We start from the raw sequence: 19,304 nt of genomic DNA, 5'->3' as shown, positions 1-19,304 counted from the left end.
ATAGGACATCCAGAAGTTGAGGGCTATCACTTGGACTGCTGGCATTTAAGGGGAGTCCTGCCAGGCGAGGCTTCATAGCATTTACACCTACAGGACAAGGCAAGGAAGGATCAGTTCCAGATCCTCTGAGTGTGCCAGGTTTGCCTATACTTTGGTCTTCTTGCAAGGCAGTGCTGCTCTCTGTGCTTCCATAGTGTCAAATCCCACCCTGACAAAAATCTTTTCAACCACTGGGGTTTTCTGTAGAAGGCCACATCACTCTGATCAGCTCCTGCATTAAGGTTATTAAATAAACAAGTATTCCTACTCATTCCTGGTAAAATGGCAGGCACCAGCTGGCTGGAGTTCTGTCCATAGAAGGCAGAGGTCTCCTTCCCATCACTTTTTACCATCACAAAAAAAACTCTTCAGGGGACACAAAGACAATGCTTGTGAAGCTCTTCCTGATCACTCATTCTGTAGGGAAGTGTTTTAAGACTTTTTGGTGTGTGATATTTTTATATAATAACATCAATATTTGTAAATGACAGAAAGTGATGCCTTAAATACCTGTTCAAAGAGCAACTGTATTATGATCTCATCAGCAGGATAGTTGTGCTTTCTAATTGTTCACTTCCATTGCATAGAGTTGCTAATTAAAGATGTCATATAGACCCACACAGGAAGGAAAGAATTTCACAAAATATCCTGTTTCCCACCCATCAGATGGGAATAGAGTGGGGGGTGAGAGAATGAATCAAAGGATGAGCACAAGAATATAAAGCTAAAGCTGCAATAGTGACAATAAGGGTTTGTTCTTTTCCACAGGAGCCCGTCCCAAGAAAGGATTCCTGATGGGACATTTCCTGTTCACATTACTCTCTTTCTCATGAGAATCCACTCTCAGACCCCATGCCTCCTTGTGGACTGTGACAGATGGTGGCATCCAACTGGACCCTGACTGAGCAAAGTAAGGAAGAGCCAGTGACATGAGACAGTACTGGTGGTGCTGGAGTGTGAGGAATAATCCACAGCCAACATTCATGTTACAAGAACTGCAACAAGAATAAAAAACACTTACGTGATTGCTTTTGGCCACTCCAAATAAAAACAGATCTCAAGAATGCAAAGATGCTCCAAGAGCTTTATTCTGTTTTGGTTAATGCATGATTAATTATACCTATGGGGTCCTGTTCTTATGAAAAGATTTCTTGAGGAGTGTTAAACATATCTGATGCTTATCAAGAATGCTTAGGAATAATCAAATATATTTGATACTCTGTACAATTGTGCTTGGAATAGATGTTCTGCCAGTGGCACTTCTGGTCTAAATTCCTACTACCATCTGTCTTGAGGGTTTGAGAAAGCAATATTTGCTAAGTAAAAGTGCTAAAGATGCTGTTCAACTGTACAGTGGCATGCTGTGCCTATGTAGTGGCATCTTGCATCTGTTATTGAGAAACTGGATCCTTCAATTAGTAATTCACATTAGTAATTCGGGACCTCGAAATCCCTGTCATTAACTTGGTACCTCTTGTAGATGCCAGAAGAAACCTACCCAGACAACAGCTGACCTATGGAAAACATTGAAGATCATTTTTTTAAACTGTTGGGTGGGCTTTGGTAAAAGGAATGGAAAAAAAAGAAAAAGACCAAAAAGCCACAAAACCCAAAACAACCCAAACTTATTAACCAGGTATCTAACTCCAAGTTTCAGAAGTTCAGTTGACACCAATATGTGGAGAATATAACTGGGACATAAAACTACTACAGAAAGCACATAAGGCAGAAATAACAGAGAAATTTGATAGGTCTGATATAAAATCTAAGATGGATTTCCCTATTCAATAGACTCTGTTGGTTCTATAGAAATAATCTAAAAGCCACTGAGAAAAAAACATTACTCTTTCCCCTAAAACATAATTACCACTTTTTGAAAGTACTTCTATTCCCTGTAAGTTAACAGAAATTTTAAAGAGAATTGATAAGAGAAGGGCAGTGCTGTCCTTTAGACTGAGGAGTCTGGTACTCTTGTCCAGTCATGGTGATGTCTGCCTGGCTGAGTGCAGTCACTGAATCCTGTGGGTGCCACATGAATAAATGCAAATAAATGCAATAAATGCAAAGCCAGAGTCCTGTCCTGACAGAGAGCATAGTGAATGTTGCTCTGGAAAAAGCCTGAGACACAACCTTGGAATATTTATTGTGAAATTTAATGTATGTTTGAATTCCTGCTTCTGTTAAACTGATTCTCTATTCCTCCATATTTCATGAAGGGGTTTATGAATTACTAATCTTCGTTGATACCATTATTGGATAATTAGTGCAGATGGTGGAAAATTGTGAGAGGGTGGATTTTTGAAAGCATAATCACATGCTCAAGTTTCCAGTTTCATCCCTAGTGGCACTACCCAGAAAGCTGTGGCACTCACAGGAGGAAAGACTTGGCCATGAAAGGTATACAACAGGTATGAATCTTCTTGTTTTTTGTTTTGGTTTTTCTTTTTTTTTGGGGGGGGGGTGTCTCTATTGATCTGTTTGGAAGGAATTAGTAAGGGCTATAAAATAAAGATTTTCTTTGGAATAAAAAAATGAAAATAATCAAAGGCAATGTAGAACACAAACTTTTACCATTTTCTGTGGGCCTGAGGTATTGGATACACTCATTGCACAATAGCAGCAACACAGTTTGGCTGGTTGAAATACATTTAAATGCTCTCTATTACATCTGAAAGAACAATCCCAGGAGAACTGAAATGGAGAGAGAGCTTTCTCAGTAGTTCCTCTTCCAGAATAACTCTCCTACCAGTGTTGTTCAGGAATAGTTGTGCACCCTATCTGTGATGATAGGAGAGATATGACTGGAGACAGAGCTGCACTGGCTGACACCAAAGGGGATACCATACTTTTCCTTATCATATCTGTGAATTGCCCATGAAGATCACTTCAAAAGGGAAGAGAAGTTGCCTATGGGCTGTGAGAGGTGACAGCAAGCATTACTAAAAGGAAGTCCAAAGGATTATGTGCCTCACTGAAAAAATTCACACTTACACTCTTGTATTTGAGTATTTTCAGTTCTAAATCATACTCAGGAAAGGTGGTTTAATTTGTGGTTTTTTTTTTTTAATTTTTCTTTTCTTTTTGACTAATTGTTGCTTTTTACCTGAAATCACTGTTTATATCATTCAATAGTTTATCACCAAAAGCACCTGTGTGGGAACTGGAGCCGATAAGGAAATTTTCAGTATATCACTGTTTTCTATTATCAAGGTGTGAGCATGTATAGAAGTTGCTATCTGTCTCCTATTTAAGTAAGATAAGGGAATTACAAAGTGGGGTGTGTTCCACCCATGGTTAATTTGTAAAATCCCACCCGAAGAGATAAACACTAGGAAGCTTTAAATTAAATGCAAAAACAATGTCTCAAAAATGTTCGCTAAGGGATTTTATCTTTTATTTTTGTTCCAGTGCAAATCTTGTATTATTTTCTTATTTCTATAAAACTTGTTAAAAGCTATGCCACAGAGAGATATTCACTTATATCGCACTTGGGAATTGTGTTTGGGCAGCTTCTGGGTTTTATACTGGATTAGTACTTGCAAGGATCTATGGCTGAATACAAATATGGAGATAATCATTAATACAATAGAGTGGTTCGGGGCAAACAAATTTTGAGGAGTTGTGCTGAGCTAATATGAGGGTTCATCTTTGTAACTTCATTGCAAGTAGAGAGGAAAGAAGACCTGTTCTTTGAAAATACTCATTTGAAAACATCCTGAGCTGAGAATGACCCAAGGAATGAAGGATGGGCTTTATGGACATCCTGGGAATCAGGATACCTGTCATATGTTTTTCACAACTTTTCCTTTCCCTCACAGATGAAAATTTCCTAAATAGTGCTGGATTCAGAAGCCTCAATTCTTTTGTGGATCTGTTAATTTCCTTCTTATTTTTGAGTTCCCTGATAGAATAACAATGCCACTATGCTTCTCATTTCCCTTAGACTGAAAGTTTCTAAACTGTGCATATTCCTCTGACAATGTAAAAGGGATCTGCCTCACTCAGACTGATGTAGTTGAGTGCCTGTAGTCAATCCTTCCACACAGAGCTGAAAATAATAGAAACACTGTTGTCTAACTCGAGGCATTCTCCTACCTCCATGTTTAGTATGCAAATATGGAGTCTGGCTTTTCGATCTTTTGAATGCCTAAAGCATCTTAGCTCTCTTTGAAGAGTTGATTTTGCTTATCTTACTTTTTTGAAACTTCTCAAATAACTGCTTTTCTCCAGCATACAAGACAAGAATTCCCAGTGGCATGGTGCAGACCTCCTAGTGTGCTAGCCCATCTCTAGCTGGGCTTGGAAAACCTTGCCAGTCTTGTTCTGCATTGATCAAGATTATCCCTGTAACTGCACAGAGACTGTACAGAAGTCATGCTGCCCGTGACATGAAACAACCAGGAGACTTTCGTCTAGCCCAGAGATCTTGACTCTGCTTCACTGACTGATCAGCCCTATGTTGAAAAAGCCTTGCCATCCTGCTGCTTTTTAGTTTCTTCTCACAGCTTCTTTTGTTTCTAGTGTGACTCCTGGTCTTCTGGTACCAGTGAGTCTCCTTGAGTGAGCTTAGCTCTCTCTGCCCATGCCAGGCAGCCTCCATTGCTAGCAGCTGCTTTGCTACAGGAGGGGACTGAAGTGTTCCATTGAACTGAAAAGACTGGACTTGGCAAGCTCCTAGGCTTAATGAGGTCTGCAAACTGTCTTTGAATCCAAGACTCCCATGATGGTTATTGTTAGCACTTTTCGACACTGCAGTCTTTATATAGAGTAAAATATTCAAAAGTGCTTAAGTGAAGGTCAATAAGACCTAGCTATTAAAATAAATAAATAAATAAATAAGTAAACCCCAGACCCATAATTAACAGATGTTTGTGGTCCTGCAATAAGTGAAACTATTTTAACAGCCCTTTGGTAGAAACCAAATGCTGAAGTAACCCTTTGGTTAAAAAGCAGAATAACTGTGTACCTGGTGGGAAGGGCTCCCTCACTGAGAATGAAGGAGCCTCTGGGTTCAGGGAACAGCTTACTGCACAGACAAACCAAAACAGAGCCAAAAGGAGGGTGCTTGGAAGAGCTTCCACCTGCGGAGCAGTACCCGGGGGCAGCATCTTGTCTGCAGCAGGATAACCTGTTGCTTTCGAGGCAGCTGGTTCAGGTGGTGACGCCTCACCTCATTTCCCTGTGAGTTGTTTCCATGTCTGGGGCACCACAAAGCAGGCAGCACAGAGAGAAGCTGCACAGCAGACTGGCTGCATGGAAAGCCGCAGCCTGGTGGTCCCCCTTAAGCCGAGGGATGGTAAGTGCATCTCCAGGGAATGGAGATGGAAGCCTCAAAGACCTCAGGAAACCAAAGTATTTGTCTCTTGCATACTGGCTACCGAATCACAAGGGGAGAACACTGTTTCTTCCTTTATGAAATTCAGCCTTTAAATTTCCTTTGTTTTTACTACATGTGTCCAAAAACGAAGTGTTTCATTTTGGGGATCAGAAGGAGCTTTTCTGTGCACATGAGGCTCTCCTCTTTTCATTTCACAGAAACAAATAATAGCAGGGGGAGAAAGGAAAGTTGCATCTGCTTAATGCAACCTTACAAAATATTTTTAATTCAGCAGTTACAGTGAAAAGAAATGCAATTATTCACACAGCTCTACTCACTTTGCACACAGAAGCAGTGAGATGATCCACAACTAAAGATATTTCATTTTAAAACATTCATTTACACAGTTAAGTAGCAATATTGAGCATGGGAATATGTGTTTTGGATTCAGGACCTGGGTTTGTGAGCATATATGATGGAAATCGAATCAAAATCTCACTTAGTCTCTCCTCCTGGTAAGGCCTGCTGCTTCTGCAATCTCTCTGTTACTTGCTTTAGTAGTAATAACCTGGTGTAGGCTGGAATAAAAGCTTTTCACAATAAACCTCAACTCTACTGATCTGACTGGCTTTGACCCAAGTATTAGACTGCTTTCTCCTGCAGGCTGTATGGTGTAAAATGAGGGAATCATTTGCCTTTAGGTTGAGCAAATGAAACCAAATTTATGGCAACAAAAACTTTGGAGGCTAACTTGCTGTCTCATTTATCCTTCTAAACGTAAATGAAAATCACATGTAAAATTTTATTAATAAAACAACTGTCACTTTTGGTTATTTTAAGCCTGAACTCTGCCAAATGCAAATACAATAAATAATTTTAGAGAGAAAACTGGGTAAGCCGGCCCAAAATCTGCTTTTGTATTTTTTTATAGAGATGCCAAGACTGTTTGATCAGCATGGGAGAGCAATTTGTTGACTCACGGACCTAGCTCTCTCTGATTACTGCTTACATAGCACTTTGGAAGGGTTGGCCAAATACCTTCAAGTCAAGTACCTTGTTATTATGAACATGAGTGCCAGTAACAAAGAAAAAATAGCCTACATGTCATTGAATAATAAATCATGGAGGCAAATAAATGGCTTTTCTAAGAAATGCTCTATTTACATTTTGTCACGTGACGCGGCTTTGCTTATGCTCATGGATGTGATAACACTTAAAAGAATGCTTCCTTTTCACTGCAGCATCTTGGCATCAATCATCTCAGTGCAACTGCATATTCTGGGATCTGTTTGCAATCAGGCAAACAGAGCAACAAGGGAGATTTAGTGGTAAGAGCCATTTTTAGCTGGAATGCTGGAGCTGTGTAGGTAAACGTAGCTGGCCTTACTCAGCGGTCATAAACTACCTCCCTCACACGAGCCTTTGGCATAATTACTCATGCAGAACAGGTATTCATCCTCTCTAAGCACCACATAAATGAGGCCATGGCAAAGTTATGCAAAGGAAATATGTATCCAATCTGATAAGAAGTCCCTAATAATTGCTGGTATTTTCCATAATATTAGTTTAGGGCTAGAGCCACAAAAAAGGTTTAGGCATGTAAGCTCTGCCTAACTGCCTTGTAGGCATTTGTGGCCAATATTTAGATCCTCAAAACCCCTGCTCAGCTACTGCCTAACCCTAGAGGCGTCTGAAGTCTGCAAGTGCCTATGTTCCTGCCAGTAAAATTCCTGAGGTGCCCAGAGGTCTGCTCCTGGGCATGCCTGGGACTGCCTCTGTTTTTCCTTTCTTCTTTTTTTTTTTTTCTTCTCTTCCCTTCCTGAGCTCAGTAAGTAGATATTTAGCTCATGTTTAACCCCTGATGGCATCTACCAATGAGAGTTCTGAAAAATATCCCTTGGGAAGCCCCCCCCAACAAAACCACAACCCCAAAAGTAGTGCAACTGCTGGAAATAGTGGTTTAACCTCAGTCTAAGCTCTCCACAGTGACAGGACACCTGCCATCAGGTCCTTTTTCTGCCGGAGGGGGAACACTCCTCCTTATTGCTGAGCTCCAAGCTAAAGGCAAGAATTGTTATCTGTCTAGGGCATCACGAGGGTTTCCCCAGATGAGGCTGATGCTCTTTTGCAGAGTGTAGACCAGCTTCTCTTGGCTGCGTGAGGGATGTCCCTGGAGATCTGCCCCAGCTGGCAAGTGTCCCTGTGTCCATCTGTCCAGCCAGCAGTTCTGTTTCCCTGTCCCAGTTAACATCCTGGGGTGCCAGGCACAGAGCCAGCTTCAGCAGGGAGGGCCTGGGAGCACTGCAGCTTTCTGCCTCCAGCCTGGTGATCCAGGCATTTGGCAGGAGTCTCAGGCTGTTCTTCCAGATGGCCAAATCAGCCATCCCTGCTGCCTTCTCCCTCACCCCACGGTCACAAGTCCTGCCCTCTCCTGTGGCAGTCCTGGCATCACCAGCCTCTGCTGAGGCAATTCAGCTTCCTAAAATGCCAGGAAGATTCCCCCCCACACCCTTGGCAGGTGTAGCCTTCTGCAGGTTTAGTGAGTTATGTCATCCTGTGAAGGGATCCAGCCACCCCCAGAGCTGGCTGGGAGAAAGCCTTGTGAGCAGCCCTGCTGGTGGGGATGAGCTGATGCCAGCTCCAGGAAAGGCTTTCAGGCATCCCAGAAAACTAACTAAGAAGCCTAACTTTTCTTCTTTCTCTTTCAGAGAAGAAGTTCAGTGATTGATCTGCAAATCAGCCTGTGGCCATCTTGCCCAGGACCTGATGTTCACAAAAAGTGGCTAATGTAGGTACCCTACACCAAAGGAAGGTGCAGGCCAACACGAGACAGCTCCTTTTTTTTTTGCCAGCAAGATACTTCTAGTATTTTTTAACTGCCTTCAGATGAATCATATGAAAGCAGGAGTGGAAAAGTGCTCCAGGCTAATATGAATCAGGTGAATGGGATGGAGGCATTTACCCCTTCCTGCTTTTCACCCTGTAAAATGAAACTTTGGAGGTCAACAATAAAGCTAATGCCAAGTGGAGCAGGTAGGAGAGTAAGCAGAAAGAAAGTGAGATAAAAAGTCAGAATATAGCTGAGACTGGGAGGAAGAAGCAATGGCCCATGGCTTTCTTGGTGTTTCCTATATTTAATAGCCTGCTGTTTCACAGTAAGTGGCCATCTCCATTTCTTCAGTTAAAAAAGCTAAAGAATCTCACAGGTGTTTCATTTGTGTCTTTTCTGTTGGGGTTTTTAGGAAGGAGACCTCAGCCTGGTGGGGTGTAGCTGGCCCAGATGGAGTGCAAATAACTCAGGTATGGAGCTGCGATTTTCCTTTCTCAAAGTGCTAGGACTCCTTTGGATTTCAGTTCTTGCGCACAGGTAGGTGGCTACATAATTTCAAACCTGTCACCATCTTTTATTTTGATGAAGAAACATCAGAATATTTTTCTTCTGTGGCCATCCAGACTTGGATGAATTGTGCACATACACACGTGTACTTGCCTGTAGAGTTTCCAGTTCTTGGATGTATTCTTTGACCATGGTTGTACTGGTAGCAGCAGGAGGTGAATCCACAGCTTTGAAACAGACAGCCTAACATTACATATGTAGCAGAGGTTATGTTTGGACCAGAGGGTAGAGTAGGCTTCCCTGGGCAGTGGTCACAGCACCAGCCTGCCAGAGTTCAAGATGCGTTTGCACAGCGCTCTCAGGCACACAGTGTGACTCTTGGGGTGTCCTGTGCAGGGCCAGGAGTTGGACTCCAATGATCCTCAAGGGTCCTTCCAACTCAAGATACTGTAGGATTCTAAGGAACTGGGGCAGTTGGCTGGGATGGCTGGTGAGGTTTGAGTTTGAGAGCAGTGTCAAATGCACATGATACAAATGCAAGAAGAGCAGGACTTGCACTTCACACCTGCTGGTGGCTCCTTTGTGTAAAGCTAGGTCAGTTATGTGGCATCTCTTATTTGGTCTCAAAAATGAATATTTCATGTCTTTGACTTTTCAATATGTGGTCACTTCATATAAATATCACGACTTGGTAGATATGCTGCAGAACAGCAGGATAATGCCCCCAACTCCTTTTCTGTCACATGTATGTTTATCTTAAGATTTCCTGTCAGTGTTGCGTGCTGTACATATGGAGCTGTACATGTTGAGCCCTCTGCCTATCTGTGAATTCTTACAGCACCAAAGGCAGAGTCCTAATCACCTGGAGCGTCTTCTGGGTGATACAGAATTGCAAAGTGTTATTAGCAAGCAGTGTGTTATATCCAGTTAGAAAACAAACCAAAAAAAATGGTTTGCTGTTCAAGTGTCTGCTCCTCCCAGCTTCTACCATGTGGTGAGCTTAAAATGCCTGGGATACTTTTGCTTTGCTTTCTCCTTATCTCACCCAATTTCAAGCATGGCATAAAACGTGTTTTTTCTCAATTAAAGAATTAAATGTAGGTTAAATAAATAGTGTTGTCAGCTTCTGCTGTCTTACAACAGCTTGAATTTGAGACGTATTATAGGAGGTCTCTGGTGTTCCTGCTCTCTCCCCTGCTCTCAGCTCTACTGCTTGGTCTGTGAGAAAATGTGTCCTCCTGGTAGTGCCATATTAAAAAGGAGGGGTGAGTGTTTCCTGTCTAGTGGAGCTATCATCAAGTTTCAGTCCAAATAAAGCTGAAAGGGTCTGCAGATTGGGAGGCTTTTCTGGTGAGATTTGCTCTGTACATTTGTTTTTATAGTACTATAGTTGCCAATCAAAGAAGCAAGCAAGTCACTGCTTAATCCAATGCAGACTAAACAGCAAGGGGACTGGTTATGGGAATTTGCTTACAAAGAGATTTCCTGTTCTGTTTGGAGGTCAGTCCCAGTAAAAATAAGATAGTAGACGGATTTACTTGGTCCCTCAACGTATAAGTGTACAAGTGATAATCCCAGGTTAGCATGTGAAAAACATGGACAGGAATCTGAAAAGTACCCACAGAGAGAGACTTTTTCTCAATTGTATTGAGGAGGGACCCTTTCAAAATGACAAATGTCTTAGTTTTGTCTTGGTTGTCTTACTTTTCAGACATAACAAGGGTGTAGATCCTTGAAAGACAAATTATGGCAGGTTATTCTTTTGTAATCATACTGGTAAATTTCTCTCTTAGAGATGAGCTGAACTGTTAGCATGTTTTACAACCTCATTTTCTGTTGGTTATCCTAAATTTTTATGTAAATGAGGGAGTAGTCACTCAAAAATCCAGTCTCCAGGCATAATTTTAGAAATTAGTTAGAATATCCAATTGTTTCATCTGATGTAATCACACTCTTCTAAATGGGAAGACTATAGTAGGTTTGTCATTTGTGTTGCCTTGGGGAACTCCAGGATATGTTTTATGTAATCACAATGCCATATTACAGTGAAGTTAGAAAAATACTGAGGTCAAATTCACAAACTTAGGACACCCCTGGGCAGCAGTGCCCAGTTCACAAAGAAACCCAGCCTGGGAAGTTTCTGCATGAGGCAGTGAGAGTTTGTTCCTTTCATTATCCTCTGAAGAAGTAGAACTGTAGCTGCTTTTCCAAAGGGGCTTTAAATGAATATCCTCATTCTTCCTATATTGCATAATACAAGTTCGAAAAGAACAGCTTCAAGGATGGTCAGATTGCATTTTTGCTTGGAAGATTCCTCACTGGAAAATTATGACAATGACCAATGACAGTTTCTGTGCAGTGGGAGGGGTTCTCGCTGTCCAGCAGTGTGGTTAATGAGTGATACAGTTGTTTGGCTTATTTCTCACTCATGGGCCTTTCCATTTCTTCTGAGGAAGGGAGCAAAGATGGGCTTTTCCACCACCTACTCCTGGCTGTGGGTATGATAGTCTGGGTGGGAAGAGCACGGGCAAGAGCCACATGTAAAGGGCTGGACAAAGGGGACAGCTGCAGTTCCTGGTGACTGGAGGTGTTGGCACCTGCAGTTGCTCCTGGCTGTGAATCAACACAGAGGAAGGAGTTCACAGCACTGGTCAGTAAAGTCATAAGAACCACAATTACAGGCACTGCCCTATCAAACTCTTTTACTCCTCCTCTCATTTAGAAACAAATGTACCAAGCAGTTTTGAATTAGTAGAGTCCAGTCAGAGTTCATCTGAGCCTACATCAAGGGTGACCCTTTCTTTTCAGATGTGCTACAGGCATGAGCATGGCCCCTGCCAGTCCAGTCTGTTTCTGGCTCCTCTCTGTCCTTTGTCTTATGAAGCCTCATGAATTTTCCTTGTGTTGAGTAATGTTTTTTGGCCCTGCTCCCCTGTATATCCCTTTCCTAGCAGATGTTCTATTTTCATTCTTAATGTATATCCTATAAATTTCCTCCTACTCTTCTGAATAACTTTTGGTTGTTAAGCCAACAGATTCATCTTTATGCTTGCCATAGTTTTGTTCCCTTAGATGTCTATTTGCTTTCAGAAGTATAGACACCTGTTTTTATCTCCCATATATTTCCAGCCTTCATATCCATATATCCGAATGGAAATGCTAATCAAGTTGAAAATCTGTAGTTTAATTCTTGAGACACAGACTTCTGATGAACAAATGCAATTTACTCCAGTAAATGTAGTTGTTGCCTGTTGTGACACTAAAATTCCTTTCATATTTTGAGATCCCTTCAATATTTCAAGATTCGAGCATTTAAACTTAAGCTGGAGTTGAGATCTATGAGGATTCCTCTTTTAGGGTGAAGTGCCTGGTGCTTGTAGCAGATGAATCAAACGTGTATTTGGAAAAGAAATTTTTTTTGCAACCCTGGCCAAAATCTTCATCTGTACTTGCATGTACACCAAATTGTCAAGCACATGAGCTATATGTTATTATGCTCACTGTTTCTGTGAGTCTCCTGGTGCAATGTCAAATCATGTGATATATGTGTTGTGCTCACCTGCACTTTGTCTTAATAGTGACATGGATGGCAAAGCCAAACAAGGGCAATCCTAGTTTGACAATGAGGTTTGTGCTGCATTTCTTTAACTGGCAAATTTAATCTTAGTATCAAATTTTGCTCATATCAATTATCTTTCTTTGTATATGTTAACTTGGTCAGTAAGTGTCAATTTCTCCAGTTATTTGCTTTACTAAGTCTTCCATTTCTTTATTTGGATATGAAATACAAAGCTTCATCGTTCTGGGTGTTAATCTTGTTGTCTAAATCAATCCCTTCTTATGACATTGATCCATTTGGCATCTCTTGAAAGCATTCTGCGGATTTCATAATCTCATTCATCCTTACTTTGAGTTTCCTCATATGAGAACAATTACAGTTTTAGCCAAATACACAATGCTGTGATGTGGAAAGAGCTATGACATATCAATATTGATTGCTGGTGGTGATTCTAACTGTACTAACTCAAATTTGTTGGTGTCTTCTATTTGAAATCGCAGCATTTATATTTAGTGCACCAGCCTGTTGCTGTTAGCTGCCCTGGTGCTTCTTGGGTTGGCTGGTATTTTTTTGAAGTTAGAACTTCAGTTTTTCCACATGTCAGTTAGAGTAATTTCCCATTTTCTCTATAAACGTAGATCCTGGAAAGATGATTCAGATTTCCCTCTACAGCAAATATTGGCTAATCTGGTTGGTAGCAATTCTGCCCAAGGAGTTCTATGCATGGGTGCTATTGTTTGGCAGCATTTGTCTCCCAGTTAGGAAGCAGGGCACCTGCCCCAGTTTCACCAGTTTTTCTAAATTCTGAGTCTACCCAGGACAGCTTGAAGCCCAAGAAGAGGTAAAAATGCTAATTGCCCAGAGACATGGGCAATGTCCACCTAACTCTGAGCTGAGAAAACAGAGGCACCACCACACCTGCCTCTTCCACAGGTGGGGAGGGCAAAGACGAAGGGCATGGGAGGCACCTGCCCCACAGGGAAGGGTGAAGGGAGGTTTCTGAGGGGACATTTGAGGGCTCCTAGAAGAGGCCAGTCCCGGTCAATTCTTTGAAGCAAAAGCTGGCAAAGGTGTCATCCCCTCCCCAGGAACAGTGCAGTCTCCCCATGTGCCACACATGTCTCGCAAAGTGCTCTTTCCTTTAGCCCCCAGTCTTTGCTCTTCTCTTTCATGGAAGCTGTTAGTGTGCACATTAAATGGGCTGCTTTTCTTTAGTTCTCCCTCACTGCACAGTTGAACTTTGTCTTAAGTAAAATACAGTTCTATGGAAACAATAAAACTGCAACCTCTGTACTCATATTTTTTTCTCAAGCGGCACAGTCTCTAGGTCTTTACAGTATTTATTGTGCTTTATTCCATAAAGAACATTTTTACTTTCAATGTTTTGTGTGCTTGAAGTAAGAAAATATTTCATGTGATGTTTGGAAGCAAGAGTAGCTATGCAGTCTTCCATTAAAAAATGTCTTTTGACAATCTCCATAAGCTTTCTAATATATTTACTTTAAAATTATTTTGGATTCACTATATGTTTTCTACAATTTAAAGCTGATAAAAATCGTGTGTTGTATTAAGTACTTGATCTCCTCCAAAAATTCAGTTACTTTTTACTCACTGGCTTGTCCAAACAATGAATTAATTTTTTTGTTATCTGGATGACAAAGGCCGGTCAGAATGTATTTTATTTTTTTCTTTTGAAGTACTTTCTTAAAAGCTTATGTTTCACTCTGAGGAACTTTTTGTAAGTTGGTAAAAATCTGAATGTCTCAAGGGAATTTTAAAATATTTTAGCATTATCACTATTGTAAATTTTGTAACACAGAGAACCAGAAACCTCAGTAAAACACTGAAATTAAGGGAATATTGAAAGTCAGTATGTTCTTCTGCATGTAATTTTGCATTGTTCCCTGAAATAAATCACTTAACAGGTAACAGGTGTGGAAAATGATGGCTTTGACTACTAAAGAGTGCTAGTGAATGCTTATATTAAGTTTGGTTCTCTTGATCAGAATTTGAGTTACACAGGGAAACATGCAGAAATGTATGCAGAAATAAATAAATTAACATTGTTTAAAATGTGGTTGTAGAAATTCAGACTTGCAAGTATGAATTCCCTGGTAATTTTCAATCTTCTGGAGTGGGAGGAGTCAATAACAGCAAAATAGATGTTTTGAATATTACCTATGTCTAAGTATTAAAAAAATGTGCCACACTGTCAGTATCATAATGCCATGAATAAGCTGCCTGTCAATAAAGAAGTATTTTGTGATGCACTGTGTATCCTAATGTGCAGATGATGCAAATGACAAATAGGAGTTAATGAAATATGGATTTGTCCCAGAACAAAATAGGATGTTAAAGGGCAACAGATTTTGAAACAGCCGTCCTGTGACACAGAGTAATGAGATTGGGGGCTTTTTCTGGTTTAGCTCAAAAAAGTTTCAAAAATTTCTCACTGTATTGTCAGAATATATTCTTCTACATATTTCTTGGCAAACTTTGTATGTGTATAACCCCTGATCCTGCCAAGATGTTCTGAGACCTGCATCATCTTCCATGAAAAAGGACAGTAAAAAGCTTGTCTCTCCAGTTGTAAAGGGGAGAAGATACATAAAACAACAAGAGTTAGAAAGAACTTAAATCTAGTTCTTCTGTTTGGTCATTCATAATGGGAGGATTAGAGAACACAGTCCTGAAAGGCAAAAAGTTTGAACAACTAGAAGACTTTGTGTTGCTCTTTTAAATAAAACACAAAAGTTACGCTTTGAAAATATTGCCCTATTAGGTTGTCTTACCATTGAACTGTGAGACAGAGCAGTCAGTGTACTCTTAGAGATGGTCATACCACTTGAAAGCAAAATTAATGGGTTGGATATGGTTTGAGTCAGACATTATCTGATGAGCTCTTTGGATGGTGGAAAGGACTTTGGCAACAATTTCTTTGAAGAAAGCCCCTGATCATTGTGGATAAAGCTGCTGGAGAAGCGTAGCTGGGAAGAAAGTGGTGTGTGAGGCTCACCTCAGCAGCCTCCCATCAGCTGGGGCAGTCTGGGATGGGAAATGGGCTGAAGCTGAGCTTATGCCAGCAGTTGCTCTGTGTGCGTGTGTGTCTGCCTCCACCTGCTTGTAAGCTGGCTGAATATGCTGGAGCTGCATCAAGGGGCAACCCGAGAGCTCAGGGTCCCAGAACCCCTTCCCAAACATGGCACTGAGACTGCACCAAGAGCCCAGTGTGCCCCATGGCTCAGCTCATGGGGCGGTAGAAAGTTTCTCTGAGAAACAACAGATCATTGAGGTAGAAAGAGAGAACAGCTTTGCTGCCTGCAGCAGCTTGTTCTGCCTTCACAAGTCTCCAATCCTCTTTCCTCCCACTCGACCATCAGAAGAGGTGTGCCTGAATCCCCCTAACTGCACTGTGGTGCAAGCTCCCAGAAGGTGGGGTTTGCAACATTTATGGTGCCTCCATAGATCTTAGTCCTTCCACTGAAAGAGCTCAGGGAGTCCAGCATTTGTAGTCCCAGAAAATGTGACAGTCAAACCACTCTAGAGAGACAGACAAGAAGTACAGAGAAGGTGCTACCTAATCCACATTCAGGAGAAAATTGTTGTATCTCGTTTCAGTTCCCTTCAGTTTAGAGGGATAAAACTGCAGAAATACACCTCAGACTTCTCAGGAAAAAAAAAAAAAAAAAGCAAACAAAAAACCTGACAGGACAAACTTATAAATAAGTTATTGGAACAAAAAATATAATAGTAGCCGAAGACATACTTTTAGCCAATTTATCTGCAGACCATTTTCTGACCATAGTAAAAATGTATTACATCTGCTTTAAGCGTTACATTTTTTCAATATAATAGTTCTTTCATTATTCATTTTTAATATGAAAAGATATATTTTGAATGGTACAAAGGACTCCTACCATTATACTTTAACAGTACTCCACACAATTCACCTCTGACTTCTTTTAAGCAGTTTCTGCCTTTCTTTTACTTTATAGGTATTATTTATTGTGAGGAATTACCCCTAATTTTAGGGAATAACTGTGTATGTAACCACAACATACAGAAACTTTTTGTGAAATTCTTCCTTTGTTTACGGTAGCATAACTCATACTAACCTCAGTAAATATGGAAAAAAAATAAAGGCATTTTAGAGCTCATATCTAGATTTAAGATCTAAGTTTAGTTGAGTGAAAGTCCTAACTTTTTCCTATTTTACGAATTTATTTTGAAGTTACTGCTTTTGATTGGAGCTATGAGTTTAAATACCTTTCAAAACTGTTAAGCAATGTGATATGCTTTAAGTCACACAGTCAGAATCAGCCCTGAGGACGGCCCTGGATCATTTTCTTCTGTTCGTCTCTTCCCACCTGAGCTTTTAAACCTTTCTCCTGATGTTTAAACACTAATTGGTGACTATGCAGGCATTTTCACACAGAAGTTTAACAAAAAAGCAAAGAATGCCTTTTTAGGTGAGGCATTACTGGCTCACCTAGTATTCAAAAAAGAAACAAAGTGTGAATGTTATAAAATAGATACAGATATATGCATATAAAAAGGGAAAATGAACCTTCTCTCCCCTTCCTCAGGAGACAGAATGTTGCTCCACACAGGAACACAAAAGCAAATTACAATCTATTTTATCACTGATGACAAATACCATTTTAATGTTCAAAACTGCTAGCACCTCCTTTTTAATCATGTTATTCTTTCTATCATGAAACAGTCCCAACCACTTCTCCAATCCCTTAGAAAGGATCTTCACCTGCATTTACAGGTGGAGAAAGTACAGGTGGCAGAAGCTGTGTTGGAGCAGGGCAGGACCATGCCAGGAAGGTCTCCTGCCTGGGTGTCCCTTTCCTTCTCCTCTCCCCAGAGCACACAGCGTCCTTCACACACAAGTGGTTGTGTGCTCCTCAGAGCTGGGCTCTAAATCCAACAAGAGATTGCTGAAAAGGCCAAGTGTGCTTCCATAAATGGTATTTTGGCCTTTATCACAGCCCACAGTTCTTGTGGGTATGGTAAAACTCCTTTAAACACTTGAGCTTTGTTTCTGTTGCTAAATAAAACTGTGCAGGGGGTATGTTTGAGCACTGACTGCTGAGCATCCCTGCTGCCTCATTTTGAGTATGTTCCATGGCTGTTTTAACCTGTGCTATATGGTGCTCTCTAAAGTCATACAGCACATATAAGAATCCAGCACATATAAGTTCTTCCTACTTTAAAATTTTACTGTAGCAATTGATAATACTTTTTTTTTCCTGATTTCTTTACACTTAAAATGCCTCTGCATCATGCCAGCAGACCTGCATAGAAATCTGGGGGGGAAATTAACCACATTTAATGTAAAACACCAGTGGGAGTTTTGTTATGAAGTTATTGCAATACTTCATTATATTAAATATTTAATTAATATTTTTCAAATATTTAAGTAATAACAAAAAGTAAAATTCAATTTCTCTTGAGCCAAGATGATAAAATATTCAAAATATTTTTAATTTTTTCTCTCTTTAATTTTTTTCTGGCATTGCCAGTGCCTTTAAGATCTCAGTTCGGAAATATATTCAAACCTCAGGAAATCTTGCAGCAATTTCACTCTCTTAACATGTAATTTAGAAATAACAATCTTCATTCATCATTCAGGTAAAACAAAGCTGTTCTGCCATTGATTTAAAGGTTGCAATGAATGCATATTGTCTCCTAGAAAACTAGGAGTGTTGCACATCTGAGGTTTCTTCCTATAAGGCCGAATGCACCTTGAGATAAGCTGCTCCTGTACTTGTGGAACAGCTGCTGTTTCCAAAATGGGAGATGCTCATCTTCCTTCACCTTCTACCGAAAAGCAGAACGGCATCCAGCATGTAAATCTGCCAGCATCTTAGCCTGGTGCATTCATAAGTGCTCAAAAACTACATGCACAGGCTTGGTACTTATTGGAACCAATGAGTTACTCATGTGCATCTGAAGGTAATTGAGTTTCTTTTCTGAGGGTTTGTTCTTAGGAGCCAAAAAGTTTGCTAAGTGATCTAATGGGACTTTGTAAAATAGGCTGGTGTTATAGAATTTTCTTGTCCTTTTGCCCAAAACAGTCCTGTAACTTCCTGAAGCGAGTTTTCCCCATTTGGGGTTTAAACTGTGCCTTCCATTCCACTGCTGTACCAGAAATACAGGCTTGACAATTCGATCTTGTGGTGCCCACAACATCTGGTTAATGAAGCCTTAGAGTGAGCTGCAGATAAGTGCTGGGGACTTCATAGACCTGGGCCCAAAGAAATGCTAAAAGCTGCCTGAACCAGCTGATTCAGGCTATACTTTGAGGTTTGGCATTCTCATAAAGAACATTTCATGAACACAAAGAAACTTAAATGGAAATGTTTGGGAAGCCTGAAATATACTTTAATCAACTGTAGAAATTTATAAGAGAATAAAAGTGAGTGAAAGTCTGGGTCATACCACCAAAGATTCCAATCCTACACAGTTAAATCTTGAAATCTATTTGAAATAATGAAAAGCTGGTTATCTCTGAGGTAAACCTCCTGACATGAATCAGTGTGTAAATTTCAGGGTTTTTGATTACTTTTAGTTGTTTGGGTGGGAGTTTTGTTTGTTTTTTTTTTAGTTTGTTTTTCCTTTTGTTATTGCTACTTCTATTAATTACTGTTTCAAAAGAAACAAAAATACCCCAGACACATCAGTTCAAAAAAGCACAACACTAGATCTTTTTACTCTAAATCAGTTCAATGCTAATGTATTTCACAGAAAGGAGCATGCTTGGGTCAAGACTATTAAATCCCATTAAATATTAAAAGCAGTCTGTAGTTCTACAATGAACAATACTAGCAATCACAGTTTAACATCTGTGGAATATGAATCAGAAATATTTTATTTTTCTGCCAAAGAAAATGTGCAGGAAAATTAATTTCTCTTATGGAGACAAGAATTTTGAAATGGGAAGTTAAATGGCAAACTGTTTCTCATTTTGATTTTTTTTTCTTTTAAATATGAGTATTTGAAAAGAACAGGTAGAAAACAGTTGGAACATGTTTCAAAAACCT

General features: G+C 40.3%; 1 long non-coding RNA gene across 1 annotated transcript in view; it reads left to right on the top strand.

Annotated features, from left to right (window-relative positions):
- The window catches only part of LOC106850783 (uncharacterized), a 173,681-nt gene extending 168,791 nt beyond the window's left edge, over positions 1-4,890 (top strand). Inside the window, exons 11-12 of the long non-coding RNA XR_015805489.1 lie at positions 808-2,447; positions 4,270-4,890. This is a non-coding gene — a long non-coding RNA (uncharacterized LOC106850783). The remainder of the gene's footprint in view (positions 1-807; positions 2,448-4,269) is intronic.
- The last annotated feature ends 14,414 nt before the right edge of the window (positions 4,891-19,304 follow it).

The sequence above is a fragment of the Sturnus vulgaris genome, chromosome 1, assembly GCF_052056855.1.
Source record: "Sturnus vulgaris isolate bStuVul1 chromosome 1, bStuVul1.hap1, whole genome shotgun sequence".
Lineage (NCBI taxonomy): Eukaryota > Metazoa > Chordata > Aves > Passeriformes > Sturnidae > Sturnus > Sturnus vulgaris.
Note: the sequence above shows the minus strand (reverse complement) of the source record. Positions and strands in the feature narration are given on the sequence as shown.